Source organism: Chionomys nivalis, chromosome 16 (genome assembly GCF_950005125.1).
Source record: "Chionomys nivalis chromosome 16, mChiNiv1.1, whole genome shotgun sequence".
Classification (NCBI taxonomy): Eukaryota; Metazoa; Chordata; class Mammalia; order Rodentia; family Cricetidae; genus Chionomys; species Chionomys nivalis.
In genome coordinates this window covers 40,045,594-40,072,941 of record NC_080101.1, presented here as the reverse complement: position 1 = coordinate 40,072,941, position 27,348 = coordinate 40,045,594, and the positions used below count along the sequence as shown (strand labels likewise).

The 27,348-nt window shown below is 36.4% G+C and overlaps 1 protein-coding gene across 1 annotated transcript in view; it reads right to left on the bottom strand.

Moving 5' to 3' along the window:
• Positions 1-26,608, bottom strand: part of Fut9 (fucosyltransferase 9) — a 181,217-nt gene extending 154,609 nt beyond the window's left edge. Inside the window, exon 1 of the mRNA XM_057790741.1 lies at positions 26,144-26,608. The gene's annotated coding sequence lies outside the window, so the exon portion shown is untranslated. The remainder of the gene's footprint in view (positions 1-26,143) is intronic.
• Positions 26,609-27,348: the final 740 nt, after the last annotated feature.

Sequence of the window (27,348 nt, the reverse complement as noted above, 5' to 3'; positions counted from 1 at the left end):
TTGAGATTCCCTGATAAAAACAAAATTAGGATTACCCACATTTAAACATTCTATGCCAAAGGTATATTAGAAATAATGCAGTATGTTACAGGAACAAAACATAAAAATTCTAGACAAAAAAGAGATGACTTGGTATAATAAATATACTATTTACACATAGAAATTTGACTGACCATATTATAGTTAAAATATTAAATATACAGAGTGCTAAAGCCAATACTTAATGCTGCAAAATAGAGCATTTAATTTAAAAACTGTGACACCCAAATAATGCTGATTTTTTTTTCCACAGAAACACTAAAATCCAGAAGTAAGGCATTTAGAATGATGCATTTCAACTTCTGAAAGACTACAGTTGCTAAATCAGAAGAATATATCTTGAAAACTCTCAGTCATAATTGAAGGAGAAGTAAAAGGTTTTCATGATAAAAGAAGGTCAGAAGAATTTATGGGCACCTGACTACTTCTACACAGGGTACTTGAAAGAATGATTCAGACAGCAAATATAATAAAATATTCAAGAAGTTACATGGGGGTAAATAAAAATGTTAAGACAGCTGTTAATTAAATCAAGACTAAGAAAACAAAACAATACAAAATGAAGGGAATAATTAACACATTTCTATGATTACTGTAAATATTAAAGGTCTGAGATCCAAAATCAAAAGACGCAGAATAGTAAACTGCATCAGGAAACTAAGTTTTCAATTTTCTTTCTCCAACAAGTACACCCTACATTCAAAGATACATTTTACCCAAGGGTGAAACCATGTATAAAAGTGTTTTAAGAAAATGGGATTAGGAAACAAAACCAATTTTGTTCTTCTAATGTCTGACAAAATTGACTTCAAATCAAAACTGACCAGAAGAGAAAAGATCACTTCATACTGAGTAAGAAAATATTCCATCAAGAGGATATTGCTGTTCTACACACATGTATGCACAAACATAAGGGGCAATTCATGAAGAGGACATTATGTTTCTAAACATAAATACCCAACATGGTCATGCCCATTTTTATAAAACAAATACTACTAGATACAAAGACAGAAACAACCCAACACAGAAAACATAACTAACTTCAATGTCCCTCTTCTCACCACACAAGTTACCAATAAAACATAATGAGAAAAGCACTGGAGTTAAGCGATGTTATAGGAAATGTATCTGGCAGAGAACAGTCCAATTCATACAGACTTTAAAAATGGAAATAAATGATAAATGGTTATTTGCATAAGTCAAGAAGAGATAAAAATATTACTAGAATAATGTGAAAAGGAAAACAGAAGCTTTGAGATACAAAGGCAATTCTAAGAGAGACATTTATTGTCCTGTGTGCCCACGATGTAAAAAAGAGAGAGAAATTAAGTTTTTCACTTAGTGGTGTACCTTACACCCATGAAAAACAAGAAATGACCTAACTCAAAGCAGTAAGTAGAGAGAGATAAATACGATCAGAATAAAAACTAATTAAATTGAAAAAACAATAAAGGAAAACATTAAAAGAGCCATAGTTTCCTTTATAGAGATTAGAAAATGTTTAGTCAAATTAAGAAGAGAGAAAATATAAACTAATAAAGTTAAATAAAAAAGAAAAAATATTTCAACTGATACTAAAGAAACTTTAAAATTTCTTAATATCTGTACTTAATTAAATTGGAAAATTTGAGGAAATAGATGAATTCCTAGCTGTATGTGACCTGTCAAAATGAACAAAGATGAGGTCAAAAGTGTGAACAAGTGTATAATAAGCAACAAAATATAGCAATTAAAAATGTTTTCCAATGTACAAACAGCCTGCTCAGGATGAATTCTATTCAGAAGTATATTCTACCTTCAAAGAACCAACACCAACACTTTTCAAGTTATTCCACAAAATACAAATGAGAATAATGCTTCCAAAGTCACTATTATCAATACAAAAATTAGACATCACCACAAGAAATTACAGATCAGCCTTCCTGATAAACACAGATGTTTAAACTCTTTTCCAATCTCGGATAATAAACTCAACACATCAAAAAATTATTCACAATAATCAAATTGACTTCAATTCAAAGACTTAAGGAAGGTTCAGTATCTACAGGTCAAGTAACATCACTTTTACATAAATATACTTAAGGACAGAAATCTCATGATCATCTCAATAGACAGAGAGAAGGTCTCTAGCAAAATCCAATATCCCTTCGTATTAAAATACCTGAAGTGACTATAAATGAAATGTGTGTATTCATATATATTATCTATACAATATAAATGTATGTGTATGTATATTAACTATAAATATATCCTATAGTCAACCATAATAAGTAGCATTTCCACTAAGATTAGGAATAAGACAATGTTTCCATTTTCCCCTCTCCTATTTAATCAAGTGCTTGAAGCTGTACAGCAATAAGACAAGATAGAAAATGAAAGGGATGCAAATGAGAAGTCAGCTATGGATGGAGGTAACTTTAGGGGTAGACAGATTCTAGTACAGGCTCCACAAAAGGATCCAGACCCACCTGCCTGTAGACTCAAACAACAGCAAAATAACAGGATAGCTTGCCAAAAGCTTTGAGAAGCTGTCCCTATGCCCCCACCCTACCCCAGACAAATATCATTCTAAGAGAGTTGACCTTTTGGTTTTTTTTAAATATTACACTTTTTTTTATTAAAAATTTCGGCCTCCTCCCCGCCTCCCTTTTCCCTCCCCTTTCCCCCATTCCCCACCCCCACTCCCCTCCCCCTCCCTCTCCAGTCCAAAGAGCAGTTAGGGTTCCCTGCCCTGTGGGAAGTTCAAGGTCCTCCCCCTCCATCCAGGTCTAGTAAGGTGAGCATCCAAACAGACTAGGCTCCCACAAAGCCAGTACATGCAGTAGGATCAAAACCCAGTGCCATTGTCCTTGGCTTCTCAGCAGTCCTCATTGTCCATCATGTTCAGAGAGTCCAGTTTTATCCCATGCTTTTTCAGTCTCAGTCCAGCTGGACTTGGTGAGCTCCCTTTAGATCAGCCCCACCGTCTCAGTGAGTGGGTGCACCCCCCGCTGTCCTGACTTCCTTGCTCATATTCTCCCTCTTTCTGCTCCTCAGTTGGTCTTTGGGAGCTCAGTCCAGTGCTCCAATTTGGGTCTCTGTCTCTATCTCCATCCATCGCCAGATGAAGGTTCTATGGTGATATGCAAATGTCCTTCAATGGAAGAATGGATGAAGAAAGTGTGGAATATATACATATTAGAGTACTACTCAGCGGTAAAAAAAAATGACATCTTGAATTTTGCATGCAAATGGATGGAAATAGAAAACACTATCCTGAGTGAGGTAACCCAGACCCAAAAAGATGAACATGGGATGTACTCACTCATAACTGGTTTTTAGCCATAAATATAGGACATTGAGCCTATAATTTGTGATCCTAGAGAAGCTAAATAAGAAGGTGAACTCAAAGAAAAACATACAGTTATCCTCCTGATATTGGAAGTAGACAAGATTGCTGGACCTTTTGGTTTTAAATGAAAACCAAGCCTTACATGAAGGTCCCTTGTGACTGCTATGCTCATCCAAGTGGAAGGCTGCCCAACGTGAGACTTTTAAGTAACAATCAATAAGATCTGACATAAAGAAGGCACACCATCCTCATACACTGCAAATTTAAAGGTGAATCCATTTAAACCAGAGACAAAACTGTCATAGGGAGAAAAGGTCTGATTTTAATTGAATCCCAAAATGAAAACTAAAATAAAAACCCTTTGATTCCATACTTACAAGCCAGTCACATGCTAGTTTCTAAAGTGAAAATAAAATGCTGTTGTCTAATTTTTATTGGTATATTCAACTTTATAGGTGAAGTTATGATTATAAATCATCAATAAAAAAGTTACTTCTGTGTTTTATATATTTGTAGTGATAGGAGCGGCGGGCCGCATCCCCCCACCTGGCTAGCTTTACCCGAACTAATTACATGGAAATTGTATTCATTTAAACACTGCCTGGCCCATTATATCTAGCCTCTTCTTGGCTAACTCTCACATATTCGCTTAACCCATATCTAGTAATCTGTGTATCACCATGGTGTTGTGGCTTACCTGAAAAGATTCAGCATGTCTGATTTGGCGGCTGGCTCCATGGTGTTTACCTGACTCTGCTTTCTTCCTCCCAGTATTCTGTTCAATCTACTCCACCTATCTAAATGCTGCCCTATCAAAAAGCCAAGGCAGTTTCTTTATTAACCAATGAAAGTAATACATAGACAGATGACCCTCCTCCATCAACTATCCACTACCGTGTTGATGAAAAAATAAATGCTTTCATTTAATTCTTCTTATCAGTGTTCATTATGTCAGAGTGTATTTCAACATCTCAATGCATTTAGTTTTTCTAATGGTTGTTGAACTGGTCTTTTGAACATCTGTATCCTTGAAGTCTGATGAACATCAAGACAATAATGGCAAGTAGTTTTATGCTCTGAATCACAAGGTACTACTCAATATCTTGGGCACTGTTGAAGTCCTTTGTGTAGGTCATAGTCTATAAACTCAATATAATGTAAGATATCACATATAGATAGCATTTAACAGGAATCAAATCAATACTAAAAAGGAAGATGACAAAGCATAAAAGTCAGGAAGAAAGATAAGAAAATAGACTTTTTAAAATTTAGTCACTGAGATATTGTTTTCTTATATAACTTTGACCCAAGTTGTTACACTGTATTTTAAAGACATGTTAAAGGTAAAGAATACTAATTCTATTAAACCTACACATACTTGCTGATCACTTTATTACATAATTGAATTGTTTCTGTCAAGACACACATAGTAAAGACTGAGATAGATACAGTGTCTGACATCGAGCTAATTTATTCTTTAAAATTTTTCTCTTTAATTAACTAATTAATTTAAATGAAATGGTGTGTATGTGTGTTTGTGTGTGTGTGCATGTGTGGGTGGGTGTATCACTGTACCTATATAGAGGTCAGAGGACAGCTTCTGGGAGTCAGTTCTTTCCTTTTGCTCTGTAAGCTCCAGAAATTGAACTCAGAAGACTGGCCTTAGAGGCAAGTTACCTTTGCATGCTGAGCCATGCTGCTGGCCTCAAACAGTGCAGGGAAATTACAATAAATTTTCAAATAGAATTTTCTTGTCATAACAGAACAAAATAGTACAGTAGAAAATGATGGAAAAGCAATGTGGATTCTTTTTACAAAGCAGTTAAAGAGGCTTTATGAAGTAGAAGAAATACGTGAGTTTATAATTGGAAAAGTAAAAAAGATCACAGGAAAGAGAGACACCACCTACTTGATGTAGGAAGAATCTTGTTAGGCTTAAATGGAATTGACGAAAATGGGGAAAATGCGTGACATAAAATTAGGACAGAGTGATAGTTCAGTGATACAGGGATAGGTGGGAATTCTTAAATTGCTAGGCAGGTGATAGGGAGTAGCTAGTAAGCACAAACATATCTGTCAGTGAAAAAGACCTAATAAGTTTCTCCCAGTCCTCGTGTCTGCAATTCTCATTACCAGCATTAGAAATTTTTCTTTTTTTTTTTCCACTAATGACACATATAACTGAATGGTGACTATTTCAATTAAAGAAATATTTCATGAACATCTACTGTGTGATTTTAGTGATTCCACCACTAAGGACATGACTTAGAGAATATTCAGTGTAGGCAGAAAGCCAGGCACATTGAACTATTTTGGGAACAATATAAGAAATGATGAGGTAGTCGGTATATTGTAAAATAGCAGTGAACACTGACTATTCTAACATGGTGATTTGGAGAGTTTCCTAGAATATGAAACACCTGAGTTCTGAGTCAGCTGTTCAGAACAACAACAACAACAAAAAAACCCATTATCTGAAGAAGGAAAAAACAAGCAGAGGAGGAGAAAGCAGAGGAAAAGGAAGAAAAGAAAGAGGAGGAGGTAAAGACGCATTTCATACAGATTTTACAAAATAACCTTTGAACATAACTAAAGTTTTGGCTAGTTGTTCAAATGCTATCCTCACATCATTTCACCAGTATTGGTGAGTGGTGAGATTGATAGGACCCCATCAGAATTGAATTTTAAATAGGTCACAGGCAGAGGGTGGAAACGTACTAGAATTTTTCTCCCCTGCTTCCATTAAAGTAGACACTTACTTTAACAATGTCAAATCATTTCTGAATTCTTTTAAATGCCCTTTAATCATGATAGAGCAATTTCTGATATCGCTCATATTGTAGATCCCAACATCACTTGAATTCATGTGACCTAGATATGACAAGGATAGTCAGCAATAAAAATTTGTGACTTTTCAGCCAGCATTTCCTTTCTGAAAACCTTTGGTCTTCTTATTCTGTACAATACCTTGCAATTAAATGGAAAACTATAGCTATAAAACCTAACATCTCAAATTTGTGCCTTTTTTAAATGAGGTACCTAGTTATATTTTACACATCTTCTGCAGCCTTCTGACCTTTGGTACTATTTAAAAATGTTTTTCTCTGTTCTAGGAAGCAGCTGAGGATCCATGATTAGATGTGTGTCTCAGGTTGCTGTGTTATCTTTAATGAAGTCCATAGCCTGGAAAGTTCTAACAGTGTTTGGAATTATAGCACAGCTTGATATTTTTACATGTATGAGTCTGACAAAACAAATACTTTAACATCCACCTCCCCTACGACAGGAGGAATTCTTTTAAAACCTACACACTCTTCCAAAAGATACAGAATAGCAAGAGATGCATAATTCTGCAGGTTCCACGATGCTTGTCTTTGACTAGCAAGTGTATACCAAGGGTTAGATTGTTATTAAGCCTTAAAGAAGGTCAAATATTTTTTATTTGCTCCTAAAAAATGTGGATCTGAAATGTTAATGTTAAATAAAATAAACTATAATTAGGAAGACAGACATTACATGTGTTCACTCATATGCACAATCTAGATTTTTTTTTTAAAAAAAGACAATGAAGTAGAATGGGGAAAGGAAGGGAGACAGGATGTGGAAGGAGGCAAACGAGAGTATGACGGTTGTACATTATGTATATTGATAAAAATATCATACCTAATCCTGTAAATTATACAACTAAAATATTAATAAAGTTAATTTCAAAGAATGCGTGTTTTTTTAATGTTTTGTTTACAAAAATCATCTTTGGAGTGTTGATACAAAGAATTTTCACCGTCTTTAATCTTTTAAGAATCAGTGAATTTTTAACTTAATATGAGTACTTGAGTTTACAGTTTTTATTCTGATAGAAAAAGATAACTTGAAATTTTAGATATAATCTCTGTTCTGAAGCATAAATGTTCTGGCACAAAGCATTGAAATGAAATTTGAAAAGAAATATTAGTGTGATGTGTGATTCCCCACTGGATGTTGTGATTAATAAAGGACTGCTTTGAGCTTGTGGCAGGGCAGAACAGAACTAGGTGGGCAAAACAAAACTGAATTCTGGGAGAAAGAAGGTGGAGTCAGGGAGAAGCCATGTAGCCCCGCCAGAGACAGACGCTGGAACATTATCTGATAAGTCACAGTCAAACAATGTTTTAAATAATATAGTTTCTGTGTGATTATTTAGAAACTGAGCTGCCAGGTGGCCAGGAAGGAACCAAAAATGTAAGAGCTAGTCAATAAGAAGTTAGAGCTAATAGGCCAAGCAGTGATTTAATTAATATAGTTCCTGTGCGGTTAGTTAATGCCTGATCAGCCAGGAAATGAATGAGCAGCCTCCCCCCACAATTAGTCCACAGATTTTAAACTTGATTTTTGTATCAGATATGGATAAAACTAAGATAAATCTTAAAGTACTTCTGAGTAAATGTCATGTTAGTTTGTAAAATTGTGAGCTTTTTTTCTCTTTATTCACTTATTCATCCTCATCTTCCTTCAGCACTTGGGACTGAAGTCTGTTTTGAGCATTCTAGGTAATGCTCTCCCACTAATATATACTTCTAGATCTCAGAGTTACCTTTAGCCTTGGACTCTGTTGCCTCTACTTTCATAGTCACAGTTCTTGATTTTTCCACATTCCTCACTGTCAAAGACATTATATATTCAGGAAATTATACATTTATGACACTTTATGGGTTTCTCATGCAATGTATATCAAATACACTTACATCCTTTAAGGACACAGTTGCCTAAATGTGTTTAGGCTCCCTTATTTGTTTTTTTATTGTCACTTATTTACTGCAATTTCTATTTCCCTCTTTGAAATCAAAGCCTGAAAGAAAGTTTACTAGTACTATAAAATTTTCTGCTTTGGTTCCCAAAAAGTGAAGACACATCCAAGCTTTGTAACTGTCAGTCTTGTAGATATCTCAGTTCCCTTGGTCTTCAGTTCACTATTCCAAAAATGGAGTGAATTGACCAAAAATCACATAACTTAAGTCATAAGCTTCTCAAACAAGCTAATAATTCAAATCTACACTCCAGAAATATACATTCAAATCCACATACATATGGATATCCTGTGACTCCGAAAATCATAAAACCACTGGTTAAATGCTTGGCGATCCAGAGCCCTGCTTAAGGATTGTTTTTATGGTATAGTTTAGCAGATGCGTGCTAATTAAAGCATAGTTCCTAGAACATCAGTAAACAGGGAGCTTGTCAGAAATCTCACAAGATTAATGAATCAGCATTTGCATTCTAATAACGTCTTGAGGTAATTAATGAAGAGATCAAGTATGGCTAGCCTTAAGTTTTGGTTTAAGCATATTTCATGTGAATGAATAGAATATTAGGTAATGTTTAAAGATGTTCTTCTTTTTTCTGCTTCCCAAGGTAGGTCCCAAGGAGCAAATATACCACAGCAAAGATGATGAAGGTGGGCTTCTGGTTTCATAACAAAATGATGAGCCTAGCACTGAAAAAAATAATTGTCTAAAAGAAAACAATCTTTCTTTATAGTATGCTATGCTTGATCTAATCATAATAATGATTAATTATGAATCACATTAGCAGAAGATTCATCATTAATGGTGATATTGATGAAATGGAAAGGAAAAATAAAAGAAAATCCAAAATTACTTTGGCATAACGACAGCTGTCATGTGAAGCACTTATTTAATCGTGCAGCACAATAACTGTTTTGCCATTCATGATAATACTAGCATATCAAATTAACTCTGCTCTAGATGGGTTTTAATTAGTGTAACAAGTATCAGGATATAGTCAGTCTTTATAATCTATTATTATTGCAGTATGGGAATCTGACTAGAACCTTTCATAATTAAGGTAAATATTATTTTAAGAGGATATTCTAATGATTAATTTAGGTTTCCACATTTAGCCATTTAGTTCTTAGAATCTCTGTTCTGAAGCCTAAGTGCTCTGGCTCAAAACTCAATGCAAAAGAAAGAAAGAAAGAAGTTTATAATTTTAAGTACTCATTCACAGATGTTAGACTGAAATTATCTATAAGATCTGCCTAAAATTAAAGTAATTTTTGAACTTCTGAATACATAGCACATTATTCTATAAAACTATGAGTACTTATATTTCTAAAATTGTCTTTTGAAATATAAGAAGCTAAATGATTCAAAAGTGTATCTCTATCAAGAGGAAGAAAGTGAATTTTCAGGCAGAAATGCCTGGTGACTTTTACTGACCCAACAAAAGAAGCACAATAGAAGAAGGTATGAATTTCAGTGTTCCCAAAGTTTGCAGGACACAATAATAGTATCTCAGTAATGCTCCAAAAGCTCAAAGGATATTTTCTCTTTTCTTCTTTCCCTCCTTTTCATTCTCCTTACCTCTCACTCCGAACCCCATTTGGGTGTATGTGAGATATAAAATGTAGAATATTGTGCTATTCTGGAAGCAGCAGAATTTATTGAAGAAAAAATGGGTAGATAGCTTAGTTCCCAGTAATTATTTCTTATGCTTAGAAGCTCTGTGAGTCACATAAGTTAGTAGTTAGTAATCCCTCTGTAACTTTTGCTTTATAAGAAATGGTCATCTGGCCGGGCGGTGGTGGCGCACGCCTTTAATCCCAGCTCTCAGGAGGCAGAGGCAGGTGGATCTCTGTGAGTTTGAGACAAGCCTGGTCTACAAGAGCTAGTTCCAGGACAGGAGGCTCCAAAACCACAGAGAAACCCTGTCTCGAAAAACCAAAAAAAAAAAAAAAAAAAAAAAAAAAAAAAAAAAAAAAAAAAAAATGGTCATCTGTCAGTGTTCTCTTATATAAGTTTATTGTTTTTCTTGATCTGTTTTATTTTTCTGTTATCTAGGCCATGGTATCTTTAAGTTACTGGTCAATGTTTAGCGTACTTTCTGCTTTTTTAGTAATAAGTTTTTTTTTTTTCCAGAACAGATCTTGCTGGCAAGCTCAGAAATTGAGCAAAGAAAGAAAAATCATGGATGATTTCTTTTTCTCCACTTAAGAGTTTTGCAGACTTACTCTGCATCTGTTATAAAAGCCATATGAACTTGCACAGCTGCTGTGGGCACCAGTGTGATGGCTACTCAAGAGGATGGAAACAATCCTACTTCGATATCCAGCTAGACCATTGTGAACAGATTTTTCTTTGGGCCACCAGCTCACAAAAAATGATATGAAGACTTGTTATTGATTATGAAAGTTCAGCCTATAGCTTAGGCTTGTCCCATTAGCTCTTATACCTTGAATTAAGCCATTCTTATTAATCTATATGTTGCTTCATGTTTTTTAATTTTCTTTCATCTCTTCCATCTTGAACCCCCTGTTTCCTCTCCATTTCCTCTGGTGTCCCTCCCCCACATAGACTCATCTCCTCTCCTCCTCTCTCTTCCTGGAAGCCCTGCTTAACCTCCTTCTGCCTAGAAACTGATCATTCAGTTCTTTATTAAACCCCATCAGAAGGCTCTTTGACAAAAACATCTTCATAGTGAACAAAAAGATTGTCCCACAACATACCATTCTCGGGATAGCTCCAAGGAAGTCTGTATTCTTCTACAGAGTCATTTACTCAGCCCTGTTCATTAGTGCTCTAGTAGACAGAAATTGGAAACAGACTCTATGCCCATCAACAGATGAATGAATAAAAAAAAATCGATACATTTATACAATGGAGTGTTATCTAGCTGTTAAAAAATGAAATTTGTAGGTAAATGAATGGAACTAGAAAAAAATCATCCTGAGCAAGGTATTCCAGTCCAAAAAGACAAATATGGTATGTATTTGCTTATATGTGGATATTGGTTGTTAAGACTTTAACAAACAGGCTATATGCATATAACCACAGAGATTAGGTATAGAGTAAGGGACTGGAGGAAGAAATGGTTCACCCTAGGAAAAGGAAATAGAATAGATAATTATGGTTTGATTTGTGAGGGCTCAAACAGAATGATCAAATGAGGAAGGGAAGGAAAGAGGAGGTGAGGAAGGGAATACAGGAAGGGACAGCTAAAATTGAGTACCATTTATGGGATTGTATGGAAATATGACACAGTAGAAACTTCCAATAATATATACATATATGAAGATGATCTAAATGGTTTGCAAAATAATGCGGAAGATGGAGTCTGAGCTGGACATTTCTCTTACAGTTCTGGGAAGCTAATCAAGTAACTGGCCAAAGGGTCCCCATCAGAACACTCAAACAATCCAGGCTAATTCAAGGCTATTGTTTGCTGTCTACAACATTAAGGCCCAATTGCTGATGACCACCTACAAAACTTGTTAAACATGGAGAAGTCAAGTTGGTACCTACATACTCCTACTGAATAGTGTTCATGGCACTAGAAGGTACTCTGCACACTAGCAAATGGGAAAGGGTAAACACTAACCCAGTCACGAACCTTCAGATCATCAATCGTGACTTGTATGTATGATGTGCTGGTGCAATAGTGGTGTAAAACTTTTGGGAGTAACCAACCAATATCTGATTGAATTTAAGGGCAACTAAAGAGATGGAACATTTCCCTGATTATGCTCTGGTGGCCAAGAACCTGAGATTAGACAGACCATGGACCTTGGAATAAACCAAATACAATTGTTCTGCTTAAGTAACATAGCAACCAAATGGCTCTTAATGAAGATTTTCTATACTCATAGATCAGTATCTTGTTTAGCTATTATCAGAGACGTTCACTCTTGCAGTAAATGAAAATCAGTACAAAGACCCAAAGCTAGACAATGTGAAGAGACCGCAGAACATCCAGGCTTAATGGCATATCTCCATAAAGTCCCTACTCTCAAGGTTCAGTGTACCTTAAGGAAGAGGAAAAAGAAATACTGTAAAAGCCAGACAGTATGGAGAACAGCACGAAATCAAGGCCTTCTAAATACAGAAGAACTGATATGCATGTGAACTCATGGAAACTGATAGCACAGGGCCTTCACAGTTCTGTACCATGTTGGGTCCCATGCCAAGCTGGGAGGTAGATACAGGCCTCAAAGCTATCTCCAACTGATACACTCGCATACAAAATACCAGAAAAGTGAAGCACCAATGAAAAAGCACACAAACATGCCTAAATAAAACTCTTGGACTTTTATGGCACATAAGCCTTTAAGACTAGGTTATTTCACTTAGCAATATGCGGTTGTGATTCTGCTGCATCTTGGTTACTGTATTTTTTTATTACTCATTGATATTCCATTGTCCATGTATACTATAACTTATTTATCTATTCCCCTCTGAAGGGTATCTTGACTACCTTCAAGGTTCGTCAGTTGTAAAAAAAAAAGTAGAAATTGCTGTTTATTTCTAGAATAAATAAATAAATATTGGATGGTTCCCAGTCACAGAACTAAACTGTTCCATAGTAATAGTAACGCAAGTTGATTCATGTCAATTGATTCGTTTAATAATGAAGATCATTTATCTTACACTGAAAGCTCACATACAGATTAATACCTGTTTGTTGAATGAGGCAATAATTCAAGGAAATAATGTTAGAATGCCAACCACTTTTTTACATAAATTATATTTTACAGCCCATTTACATGTTGATTTATTATTTATTTTTTTGTGCCATTTTGCTGTGCAAGTTTGTTAGCATGGCTGAATATCATTTCTGATGTACAGCAGGGACTAAGTGGATATTAGTGCTGAATGTGACTAATCAAATGATCATTCTCTGACAGTTGTGATGATCTACTCACTGCTCCCAGTGTCGCTGCTCCAGTGATATGGCGCTGCCCCTCCCACATTTGATGATGATATCCCTTCCAGGTTTGGCAAGAACATTCCTCTGCCTGGTGCCTTCTCCTGAAGTGGCCAATATATTAATGAAGAAGGCAAAGATGGGGTGATTTCATGAGAACTAAGGACAAAAATGAAAGCTTATCAGAAAACTGCCATTGATAGAAGCCAAATAATCCTTTTGTTTAGGTCTGTATAATTTTATTTTCAGTCTCTTTGGTTTTTATTCCTAATTGAAGCCTTTATGCTATTGTCTACAGCAGATTTGGAAGATTTTATTCTGGAGCTTTGGCCATTTTTTAGAGATATTATAAGTATATAACTATACCTGTGTGTGTGTATCATCAAATATATTAACAAATGTGTATATGTGTAATTTGTGTGGTTATATGTACATACTTGTGAATATATGTGTTTCTAAATAAATTTACAAATGTGAAGGTTTATATCTAAGTATATATGTGTGTGATCTTGCACATTTGAATGTAATTATATTTGTATGTCTTCTTATACATTGGATAGATTTTCAATCTTTATACATATACAGAAATATGTTTACATATATTTGACTATATTTATGAGTGCTTATACTGTGGTATGTCAGGCCAAGTTGAGCCAGTATATTGCTGAAAGTTATTTGTTAGGAAAATATACTTTTTGGTATGCTTTATTTATATTCCTCATCTATGGCAATAACTCTTTTGTACACTTCAAGAAAATGACTTGAAGAAAGGAAATAGAACTTGAATAGGATTTGGATAATTTCCATACTATGTAAGTAATTGTAGCTAGTATATTTGCAAATATTGTTCCTTTAACTGAATGAGAAGCCAATCTTTTCTATGCTTATACTCTACCTATAGTAAATGACAACCTGTTTCAGAGTTAGCCATCCCATCAGGCCAATAATTATGATTTAATAGAAACTCACTATTTAGAGGTTTAATTATTGACCATAATTTTAACAAATTATTAGACATAAATACACATAAACTTAAAACTAGTATAGTTAACTTTCTTCAGGGAACTACAACATAACATACTGAATAGCTTAGAAAAAAGCTTAGAAGTGCTGCTGATATGACTGAAAAGGTGAAGTTTAGATATTTTTCTTATTTTCTTACTTTAAATTACAGAGAAATTTGTTTTTAAATTTTCTTACTTTTTTTCTTTATAACAACTAATTCATTATATGGAATTTTATCTCCCATTGTAGAAGGCAGGAAGCCACACATGATTTTTATTAATAGCTTTGGTTCTTTTCCTTACAGACAACACAGAAACTTTTTTCTGGGAGTAAAATACTGTCATACTGAGTGGAACAACATGTAAATTTGACCAGAGGTTTTTCTACAGTTGCCTAATAATGTCTGCTGTTTGTTCCTTCTCGGGCAGTTCAAAAAATAAAATATATTATCTCAATGGGATGCTCTTATATCTCTGTTTGCACAGCCTGCAACAGCCAGAACCTGCCTGAAATTGGGACCTGAACATTATAAGACCACATGAACACAGAAACTGTAGTTAAATGACACCCAGTTTTCAGTATTATTAGTTGGTTAATAGTAGGGATTTTGAATATAGAAAGAATGGGTAAGTTTTGTTGCCTATTTTTATAATTAGAAAATTTTTGTTATTTCTTCACTTGTATTTATCATTAAAATTTTTCATATGTAAATATATATGCTTTATATATGTAACAATTCTTTATATGTATACATATAATTCCTTTGTTTAAATTTCCTAAAGAGTACAACTTAAAGAAATAATATACTCAGAATTCATCCAGACCATTACTACACAGCACAAACACATTGAGTTGCATGTATTTCCTCTTTCCTACTGCCCTTCTGTCTGGTGCTCTTTTACTTCACTAAAGATTTGGATATACTACGAGGGTGAACATTCTCTACTGATGAAATATGATTTATAAATGCAGCCAAACAAGAGCATGGCTAGAAAATCTTGTAAAAAGTGGAAGCCATTGATTTCTCTGTACTGAAAAGAAGCAAATTATTCATTCAAAATGTCACATAAGAAACCAAGTAGGATTGCTCTGGGGAAAATGTCTGAGAAATGTTTGTCATGTACATTATCACAATACTTGTTTTCGTAAACTCTTCATGTGAAGCACAAGAGTGTTCTTGAAGTCGCAAAGTGACCCAAAACATAATGGTCAAGTGTGGTTACTTAGATCAGTGGCAGAAGACATGAGAACAACGCAGAACCTGTACACAAACTGAAAATTAAAATATCTAATATTCAAAGAGAGGATTGCAAAGACGTAAGCTTTAGGTTAAGTCTGGCTCAAGCAATTGTTTAGTGTGGATTCGTAAAAAAATCTGTGGTTCACGCACTAGTTGTGGTAAACTACAAAACTACAAGTTTGAAACAGTTCTTTCTTTCTTTGTTTGTTTATTTTTCAAGACAGGGTTTCTCTGTATTATTCTGGAACTAGCTCTTGTAGACCAGGCTGGCCTTGAACTCACAAAGATCTGCCTACCTCCACTTTCTTAGAGCAGTTCTGGGAATAAAGGCGTGCACCACCACCACCCGGCTTTAAACAGTTCTTAAACTCTTGGCAATGGTTTTATTTCTTCAAATTTCTCTTTGTTTTGTATCTTTTATTAAATTTATAGTGTAGGGTAAACTGAGATTTATAGTAATTATTTATACCTGGACTTAATTTACACATTTTACAATCTAAGGTCATTTATTTGAGGCAGTGAGTTATTCTAACCATTAGTTGGCCTTTTATGTACCGAAGAAGTTATTACGTTGCTTTGAACTTAAAATGGAGGTTGGGAGATGGGCTAGAAAATTTCATGTAGAAACTGTATTAGTAGACAGACCTACTGTGCACCTAATGTCTGATGGAGATTTCCTTCTGATTCTCAGCCTGCTTTAACATTTATCACAAGAAAATACTCAGTAGAAGTGCAATTAATACCAGGGTATGTCACTTCAAGTAGCCTTTCACTGGAGAATGTCAGGGGTTTCATTCTATGCTTATATATGTCATATTTGATTTTTAATTATTTGTCAAAACTTTACTTAATGTATTGCTAGAGGATATATAACATACTGATTTTATCATTACCTCTACTGTAATCTGATCCTACTCTGAGCTTTTACTCAAATAGCAGGAACTGATGACCTATTTCTTCAGGGAAGGACCTTTATACAACAATCTGGGCATGTATTTGTTGTCCCAATGAATTCGATGTGTTATTGAATTCAAGAAAGGGTCTATATTAGTTCTTCCTACAGCTAGTACTGTTTTCAGTCTTTCCAGAGTATTTTATCAAGAGAGGCCCTCCTTTGGATAATGATTTTTAATAAATGTGAAAAGCATTGTACCACACCAGCTTAATAATAATTAAAAGAGAAAATTGCCTTTTAAAGGATTACCTATTTTTTACGTAAATATGATTCTGAATCTATTTTGACTATTCATTATATGCTACTTTCTATATTATTATACACCCACCCGTCAAGCCCAAGTGGCCCAAGAGTTGCTAATTACATAACTGGATTATCTAAGTATCACTTCCTGTTTAAGCCAAAATAGAATAATTTCTTTTGGCATTTATTGGATAAGAATTTAGTGTTGTCCAGAAGTTTAAAAACTTCTAAATATTATCTAATTGTGCATTTTTAGTACCCAAATGTTTTAGTTAAAGGGAGTAAGAGTCTTAAAGATCCTACAAAATTTGACATAACTCTCCCAACCAGCAATTCTGTGATACTTTGAGTCCATTTGTGTGCAGTTTCAGATTTATACTCTTTTGTCTGTATACTGTGTTTCTGTGGAGCTGTAAATTTTTGTCTGTATCATGCTTTAAAAGGTTTTACCACCTCTTCTCTCTGTCGTAATCTCACACTGCCAGTTATGTTCAGTTGATCATATTTTCAGAGGAATTTTACCAAAGTCGTCTATCAATGTACTCAGTGCTTCACCACTCATGGTTCCAACAGAAACATATTACCTTCTGATTCACTTTAACTTTTGTATTTTCCTAAATACTATATATTGTATCGTGTTTAGGTAGTTCCTTGATAATCTTATCAGGAGAGTAGTGAGTCAATATAGAAGCAATACAATTACCAAGGACATATTAACTATGAGCATTATGGAAAAAATGAGTCCAATAAAAAGAAAATAACTTGCAATTTTTAACTTTCCATAATAATATAAACTAAAAAAATGAATTAACAATGTGAATTGAAGTGACTACATCGTCAACCCATAGCAGCCAGCAAGAGAGAACAAGAGCCAGAGACCACCATCACTTCAGGATCTTAACTCTTCCTTCACAGAAGAAACTCCTGTGTCCCTTAGAGGTTGGATTTTTTTGTTATGTCTTCTGGTTTGTAGAGTGTGAATGACCGATTCAAAACAGAACAAATTGAAAGATGGTACACAAGAGGAAGAAAAGGGCTTCTTCAGATTCTCGAGTTAGTGCCTTGGTGATAAAGATGGGCTGCTGTGAGCAGCAGATGTCTCCACGTAAGAGCAAAACATTGTGAGATAGCCATAAAGAAAGAAATTATGATCACAGCAAAAAGAGACAAAAAAAGTATCCTCATCTTCAGTCTCCTCTGAGACAAGGAGAGGTTTGTCACTGTGGAATTTCTAGCTTGGGATTTCAGAAAACTTAAATCATTCCTGGCTAAAGTCCAACCACTCATTTACCTTGTAACTCTTATCTCAGTATCTTAAGTATATAAAGTGAAATAAAACTTTAAGATTTAATTATGTGTCACATAAAAGCATTTATGTATGTAAATCACTAAAAAACATGGTCATTATGAACCCCAAGGCATTATTTCATTTCTCATATTCTCAAGGAGCATAATGTTTTGCTTTTCATTATTTAGAAAACTTTAGTCTAATTTCTAAGTATAACTTATTAATAAAATTTAAGGACATGAGAACATATAAACACCAAATGTTTTAGTGAGTTTTCTTTGTAATCTACACAGATAAAATATACGTTTCTTCTAGCCAGTGGTTATGACTCAAATTTATACTTACTAGAACAGAAATGTGTAATGACAAAATCTCTCTCTAATAATATATAGTTGGTAGAAAATAATCTAAAATCTGTACTTAGAACATACTTGTTCTAAGGGCTTACTGATTCAGATATCTCAGGTATCCCAACTGAAAAAGCATCTTATCATCAGGATGCCCATGTAGTAACAGGTAAAGAAGGAGTCCAGCTAAAATAAGCATTTATTGAAGTCCTTTGTTATCACTGAGAGATAATTTCCCATGAGTGTTTCAAGTCTCTGCACATCACATGAATCACTGACTAGCTTGGCTTCAACTGTTTTTAGGTGTCTGTAAATCAAACATTCCAAGAAAGTACAAAAAGAGTCTCCTTCTGGAACAAAGGGAGGAACATTTACTGTCGATTACAGAAGATTTGCATTTTAAAGTACTTGTTCCTTTCTTGCAATGTGTAGGAATGTGAGAGTATGTTTAGTGAAAACGGAGCACAAGACATCAACACAGTGTTGATACTATTTGCTACTTCTAGGAATAACAAACCTTCCTTTCTCTCTAACAGAAATCCAAAATCATTTGTGAGCATCATCTATGAAACTATGACGGGCTTTTGAGCTAAGGTACAAGAAGAGAAAAATCTCAGATGTCAAAGATGTTGACATTGATAAAGATAAAATGCTGATAGAGACATCACTTGCATTCTTTCTGCCTGAGGATGGTTGAGGTCCTTGCTAGTTTTTTCATGGGATTGAACGAAGTCTACAGGAGTCTATGACAAACACACAGTAAACACTAAATGTATCTTTTACCTATTATTGATAATAAATCAAGGATGTTATTTCAGTGTAATGAATAGAAAATAAAGAAAATGCAGATGCCAGAAAGTTATCCCTAATGTTTCTAGTTCTCTTATTAACAGAAACACACCCTCCTCAATAGAAGGAGCGCTTTCACTTGTGCAGCCCTATAAATAGTAGCATGAAGATACTGCTCAGATCACTTCTTTACATTTATCTGTAGAAAATAAAAGACTTGAGATTCAGGTCATGAGCTTATACCAGGATCATAGCAGGAAAGACAAGGAAACGACATCTGGTGATAAAGTTTTGTGAATCAGTTTAACAATGTTCTACAGGAAAAAAATAACATTTTATATGCTTACTCTTTATCATCTCTTAAGTACTGGAAGACTATCAAAACTGGGCAAACACACGTCATATGTGCTAACAAGACGTAAGTCTTGCATGATTTCTGTTTGTTTGTTGGTTTGTTTTGTCTTCCCATATGGTCCAATTGAAACTGCTTAAATATTATAGGAGAAAGAAAGACCACAGGTGCGATTATAGATTTTAAGGGGCCATTGGCAACAAGTGAGGCAATATCCTAGTGTAGCAGCTTTCTGGAGAAGTGAGAGAGTTAATCAACTTTATTAGCTCAGAGTGGATTAACTCTCACTGAATCCAGCTGTTGGTCCCTTAGTCCCAGCTGTTCATGCAATTGAATACGTGGCACAGATTACACTTCTAGAATGGGTCTTGGTCTCTAGCAAGACCATCTCTTCTCTACTAAAGACTCCTAAGGGTGAAAGATCAAATAACATTCATAAAACAAGATCACCAATATACTTTCCCCTCATTATTACAGCTTGCTGTGAGGATTTCTTAAATTTGTTCATAGACACAAGCACACGCATACATATGTGAGTGTATGTATATGTATTTATGAGTATTTATGTATTTACATAAAGATATATATGATTTTTAAAAGAATCAGTTTCATTTTTATTCCTCTTTGGAAACCAAGAGCAAATGTAAAGAAATAAATTCTTCATGTGCATAAGATATATTTTTCATGCAAAATTATTCAAGTACCATAAGAAGCTATTACAAACTATTACTATATACAAACTACAATATTATAAATTATAATTACTAAGAAAAGAATTTCACAGTCCATGTTTTACATTATAAATCTCTCCAAACTATTTCTCAAGAAAATATTTTAACAGCATTTCAACTAAGTTTTATCATTTTTCTAACATTCAGTTGTTACTATTCAACAAATTATCCTTATCAAGTAAGACAGAGATTTTGATTGCTTAAGTTTAAATCAATTTTATTAAACTCATTTGTAGACTTGTAAGTATTGAAGACACAACGCCAGAATTATTTATAGCTCTTGCCCCACAATTACTCACTTTCTTGTGAATGCTTACTAAAAGACAAAGTGGGCAATTCTAATCTCTAATGAAAGGACATTGAGCCTATAATTCGTGATCCTAGAGAAGCTAAATAAGAAGGTGAACCCAAAGAAAAACATATAGTCATCCCATGTTCCTCTTTTTGGATCTGGCTCACCTCACTCAGGATAGTGTTTTCTATTTCCGTCCATTTACATGCAAAATTCAAGAAGTCATTGTTTTTTACTGCTGAGTAGTACTCTAATATGTATATATTCCAAAATTTCTTCATCCATTCTTCCATTGAAGGGCATCTAGGTTGTTTGCAGGTTCTGGCTATCATCCTCCTGGATATTAACCTCATCAGGCGATGAAAGGAGACAGAGACTGAGACCCACATTGGAGCAATGAACTGAAATCTCAAGGTCCAAATCAGGAGCAGAAGGAGAGAGAGCACGAGCAAGGAACTCAAGACCGCGAGGGGGGCACCCACACACTGAGACAATGGGGATGTTCTATCGGGAACTCACCAAGGCCAGCTGGCCTGCGTCTGAAAAATCATGGAATAAAACCGGTCTCGCTGAACATAGCAGACAATGAGGACTGCTGAGAAGTCAAGAACAATGGCACTGGGTTTTGATCCTACTGCACGTACTGGCTTTGTGGGAGCCTAGGCTGTTTGGATGTTCACCTTACTAGACCTGGAAGGAGGTGGGAGGTCCTTGGACTTCCCACAGGGCAGGGAGCCCTGACTGCTCTTGGGGCTGATGAGGGAGGGGGACTTAATTGGGGGAGGGGGAGGGAAATGGGAGGCGGTGGCAGGAAGGAGGCAGAAATCTTTAATAATTTAGTTAATTAATTAATTTAAAAAAACCAAAAGTATACAAATCAGCTACATTTCCCTTGGAAACTTACCTTATAACCTAATCATGTAATGTGTTTATTTGTAAGAATCATAAATATGCAGATATATTTCTGATAAATGTCTGTATTGTCAGAATTTTGTTGACATGACATTATATTTAAATAGAGGTAGCAACAAAATCATACGCTTTTAAGAAATACATTATTTTCATATAAAGCCTTAGCAATGGCTTCTTTCCTCCCTCAATTAAATTCAATGAAGATTTGCTTAAGTTGTGTTTTTTTAATAATTTTTCTTGGGTCGTCTGTTCAGGAAGATAGGACTGCCTTACCTTAGGGGCAGCCAGCTTCACAATCCTTTATCATTTATAAGCTTCCTCTCCCGCTAAACTGCAATATGTTTGAAGTCAGCGCCTATGTCATGTTCTTTCATCTGTTTGTATTCATCACCTCAGATCTCACTGTATAGTAAGATCTCAGTTAATGAAGGGTGAATTGGACTGAAAAGAAATTAGGTCATGGAAACCTTAGAAATGCAATTCTCCTATTAGGCAAATCTGCATCTTAAAGAGCTCAAAGGCAAGTTCCTTGAATAAGGAACTCAAAAAAAGAAAGAAAGAAAGAAAGAAAGAAAGAAAGAAAGAAAGAAAGAAAGAAAGAAAGAAAGAAAAGAAAACTGTTGAGCAAGACACCATGCTTCTCCTAACCATCCCCAACCCAGCCACATTCAGATAATGCAATAGTGCTCCACGTGATAAGACAGAGTCATCTACACAGTCATCCTCTTTGGGAAGATGACACTGGTGATCCACCACATCCAGGGATGTATCTGACAATTTATTATTAGCCAGTAATAATGGCAGCTCCTCATCGGTGTACCCTTTCTCCACTGCCTCCTGTGAGTGAGGAGAAATTTTCAGGTGCCAGGATTTTCAGATGTGATTTTGAGCTTGGTGAAACACGTTTTTCTTCACTGACTACCCAAGCCTCTTAGTCTATGGGAGACAAACATCAAAATGAAAAATAAGCACAGAGATGTGTAAACTCGCTTTGTGGTGAAATAAAGGTTAAGTAAACACACAGGTGAAATTACAAGTCCAGTTCTGCTCCTCACTTGAAGAAGCTAGCATCTACTTTGAGAATATCTTCCAATTAACAGCTTATAAAAATTAAATGGAAATACTTGTGGTATACTATTTCTATAAAATAAACTTACACTGTATGAGTGCATAATTGATAATGAGAAAAATCAATGATAAAATAGGAAATGTTTTAGATAGCCAAGTTACGCTATAATTTTAAAATGTTTTCTATGTATAACAATAAAGTGACAAAAGAATGTCAGGAAATGTGGTTACCTTCAACTGTGGAGAAGAAAGATTAAGCACTGAGGTGGACTTTGAAGCAGTAAGGACCTTTGTTGTGTTTAGCTTCCTATTTTCTTTAAAGCTGAAACTGAATCATCCCGTATTACCAAGGAAAGGGCCAATTTTAGTGCCATAGAAAGATAGACACCACACTGGTAGAGGAAACTTGTATTCTAATTCTGAATCTAATACTCAGGAACCTTAGGTAAATCATTAATAAAATAATGGAAATGGAACATCCCTCAAATCCCTAATCAACATCGAAATTCTATCAATCATTTCAATTAAACAAATCAAGGTATATTTCACGCAGATTCAAGTCACACCACAGAATCTCAAAGTCTTTGCTGATGTGTGCTTTTGTTTAGTTGTTTGAAGAGAGCCCAGGTTGACCTTGAACATATGACCTTCCTGCCTCAGCTTCCCAAACATTAGAATTACAGGCACATGCCAAGAGATCAGAGGGAATGCTTTTTTACATAGAAATCATAATCACACATCTTAGAAAACTGTGAAACTTTGGTTGAAATGATCACTATTTTGTTCCCTGGAAAGACTTGTTTTTAAATATATTACTGTATAGACTAAGGCTAGAAAGAAAAAAACATTCTGAATGCTTATATAATGACTTGCTATTCCTGCTACTGGTAGGTTTGTGACCTCATAAAATTTGGATGTTATAATATATAGACTATGGTGAATTAAAGTGTGTGTATATATATATATATATATATATATATATATATATATATATGAAAGAAGCATCCACTAACACATAAATAAGCCAGCACAAGACATCATTGTAAATTAGGTGTTAGTTTATATATTTATTGTCCCAAATTTTGTCTTTAAATTTGTGTAGAATTTAGTTTAATTAGATAGTTTATGTTAATTTGCCTTTGGCTCTCAAATTTTGTGAAAGAATTTAAATTACCACTTCATTAAAAAAGAAAAATGCATTTTTATTCCTGAAATTAAGAAGGCTTCTAAAAAATCAAGTTGGAAAAAAAGCTGTTCCCACCATAATAGGAACTGTATGCAGTTCTCTTCCTTTAAGGAATGTGTTCAAGTCACTATTCAGCTTTTATGCTTTTGCTCCATGCTTCCTTTCCCTCAGCCTTTCTCTCTCTTTACCTTGCACTTTCAATAAAATAATTTGCATGAAGCATTCGACTAATGGCAACTTGTTGATGAAATATCTATGTCACTTACACAATTGTTAATATGTATTTCCAAAGCAAATATTTATTTTAGACCTGTCCTCTTGGTAGCACATAATTAAGAACATTAAATATTCAACAATGTACCAGGCCATCATCGGCGTACCTGTCTCCTCATCTATTATATTTAATTGTTTTTCATAGTTTTACTAACTACAGGAACTTTAAATCCAGGCGAGTCTTGAAGTTCTTTATACGAATGCTTAAAATCTCTGCCATGCTTTATGACAAATTAATTTCCATGCTCATAGATAATTCTGCGACAATTTTAATATTGTGACACAATTTAGAATTATGTTAGAACACATTGATTTGAACTTGTGCTGATCACAAAAACAGAGCAGGCAGCATTACTTCTTGCTGTACTTTGGTCAATTGTTATGGCTCTTTTTAGTGAAGACTATTTTTTGTTATACTGTACATACAAATTACCCCATCACTACACAAAAGTATATCCAGAGGGAAGGCTAAAAGATCCTTTGATTCAGCTTCTCTCTCCCTTATTGTCCACCCATCACATCATACAGGAACACCTGAAGCAATCGCGAGCTTATATACATGGTTTCAAGTATTCTTCTTAGTCCAACACTACTTATAGTTAGGCAAATTCCCATATTTAGAAAACCAAGCGTAAAGTTAGTACTTGTGGCCCCTGTGAGTTTTGACGCAGCTGAACACATTTCCTAAAAACCACAGCTGGACACTGGGTTCCTGCCCAGACTACATAAGACAAGGGGTTACAAAGGAAACACAATGAAGCAAAATGCCTGAAAATACAAAGGGTGGACTTTTTAAGGCAATCCACACTAAATAAACCCCTCATCCAATTGCTTGACTTTCCCTTTTCTGTTTTTGTAAAGTGAGGATCGCCTCTTCAAGAAGAGGACAGAGCACATCCTCTCCATCAACTGCAAAGGTGAGGGTGGCCATTCAAGTCTTACTCCCCTGAAATTGCTTGCAGAAATCCCAAGAAACTTATATTCACACAGCCCATGTTTAAACAGGTATCTTTCAAAAGTTTCTTATATTTTTTCAAATACTCGTAACTGTACTTTTCAAACATTAACCCTATTCAGGAGTTGTGTAGAATAAAATGTCACCTCCAAATTAATATTTTACAAGTTGTTTGAGTGTAAATTTTAAGTCATGTGCAGCCTCATTTTAACGACATAAGTACACAGGAATCTTGATACAAAATGTAGTGTTGAAACTATCTCCCTCTTTCCTTACCCCCTCAGTCAGATTCCTTCACTGAACACAATGCCAATTTTCACTCATGCCATATACGAACAAACGCCGAACCTGGTTTCAGCAGGAAAGGTTGCTGTACTCAGGGAAGCTCCTACAGAAATCTGGGGAAGACAAGACATGACACCCTACCTGAAGAGCATGATGTCGGGGTCGCCTGTACAACGGTTCCCTCTCAGGCACTAAACACAAGAATAAGGGCTTCGAATCATTGAAATCTCAAAAAAAAAAAAAAAAAAAAAAAAGATTCCGAAGGGCAACTGCCGCCACCCTGTCCTCTCTCAAGAAAAATCTGCTTAACCTCAAGAGTTGATGAGCTTTGGGTGGTTTGGCTGATGGAGATTCACAACTGGGCTATGTAGGTGTTCTGCTCTAGACCTGAAAGGAAGACCAATGGAATCCGGAAAAACAGGTAAAAGAATGTTCCTTTCCCCGTGCTCAGCCAACAAGACTGCAGACAAGGAGTCTAGGCAAGGTAAATAGTTATGCACTTTGAAACAATGACAAAAAGTTTAGTCCCACAAGGTTTGCTGTTTTTTGTCCCTTTCCTTTCATGCTTGATCATCCCCAAAGCAGACCAGGTGCAGAGACACAATACACAGAAGGCAGGATCACCCGGTGTCACTGTCAGTTTTGAGGTGAGTGTCGGAAAAGCTGGGAGGCGGCATCATATGGAGAGAATGAGGTCAGAATTCACTATCACTCTGAGAAGGAGCGGGACAGCGGGACCCGGGGCTCTGTGATCAGGCTTTGAGGGGAGGCGGGTCAGGAGAGGACTTCGTGGAGAAAGCTGGGTCCGCGTTACAGCGCGCGGCAGAAGAGGGAATTCAGAAAGATGTGGGGACAACGAGGGCAGCAACGACCCTGCTTGAAGTGAAGCCCGGCAGGGGCTATCTGCATCAGGAGTGACGGTAGCAGCCAGAAGGCCAAAGGGTGACAAGGGACTAAGATCTACAAGCATTTATCTCTGGAAGAGAAAGGGTTCAGGTTCCCGGCTGGTGGAGTTGAAACCAAATGTCCCCGGAGACCTGCCGGACACCCTGTGCCAGGAGAACACCCAGCAGGTGGTTGGGGTGCCTCTGGCGTCTACGAATGTTCTGTGGGAGCTCAGCCCTGTGCCTAACACCCCGGACTCTTTGGTACTCACCGATTCCATCCCGACAAGGGAAAGCGCCATCCAGGGCGCTTGAGGGTAGCGCAGCGCGGGCGGGACGAGGGCTTGCGGCGGTGGCGGCGCTGTCCTAGAAGCAGAGCTGGAGTCGGGGGACAGCCAGGCGGCGAGAGCGGCGGCGGGGGCGCAGGGCACCGGGGGCGGGGAGAGCGGCGGCTCCAGAGCTGCAGCGCCCCGCGCGCTCTCTGCCCATCTCCGGGGCTGCTGAGGCTGCTGAGGCTGCTGCTGCCCAGAGCAGCCAGGCGAGGGGGAGGGGAGCAGGCACGCGGCAAGGAGGGAGAGCAAAGAAAGCCGGGAGGGGAGGGGGGCAGGGATGCGGAGGGGAGACGGAGATGATCACCGTGAGTTGGGAAGGGAAGGGAGGAGCGTAGCAGCCGAGTGCAGGTTCTCACCCGAGGAGTTCCGAGATGAGGCTGTGGGTCTTGCCCTAATCCCCTGCCACTCCATGCTTCCCCTTTCGCGCCCTTTCCTTTGGCTCTTCCTCTGGTGTCTGTGGCTGAAAATATCCACGCTCTGCCGCGACTGCAGTTTCAGCAAGCTGCCTCTTGTGCTGAGCAGGGAGGCTGCAGAGACAGAGCTCTGGGCGCCGGGCCTGTGGCACCTGTGCGCACACACATAGCCGCTGGTTCCATTGCTGTAGCTCCCAGCTGCAGACTCTCAGCCTGTCGCCATCCTCCACTCTCCTTTTCGGTCAAGCTATGATTCTGTACATGCATCAAGCGCATCTGTCGAGTTCTCTATTGCTGTTTGTTTCCCAGGGCGCTATTTGGCACCGACTGTCCAGCCAGAAGGCGACAACAGGGATCTCAGTATGGCAACCTTCTCCTTGAATCTGCTGTCTGGTCATGGATGGAGGTGTTTATTCTCATCTGGGGTTGAACAGATAAAGACCGGTGAAAAAAGACAACAACAGTTTTTGAACCTGATTATCTTAGTGATTTGAGGAGGTCGTAAAATGTGAAGAGAGGGCTGCAGTCAGTATAGGTTTTCATCTTTAGCCAACATTAAAAAATAAATAGGTAGATATAGATAGATAGATAGATAGATAGATAGATAGATAGATAGATAGATAGATAGATAGACAAATGATAGATAGCAATGAAGGGCTTAGACTTCATCATTACTCCTCCTTCCATTTTCCTGGGACAGGTTTGTTTACTTTATTAGCCTACAAATCAATC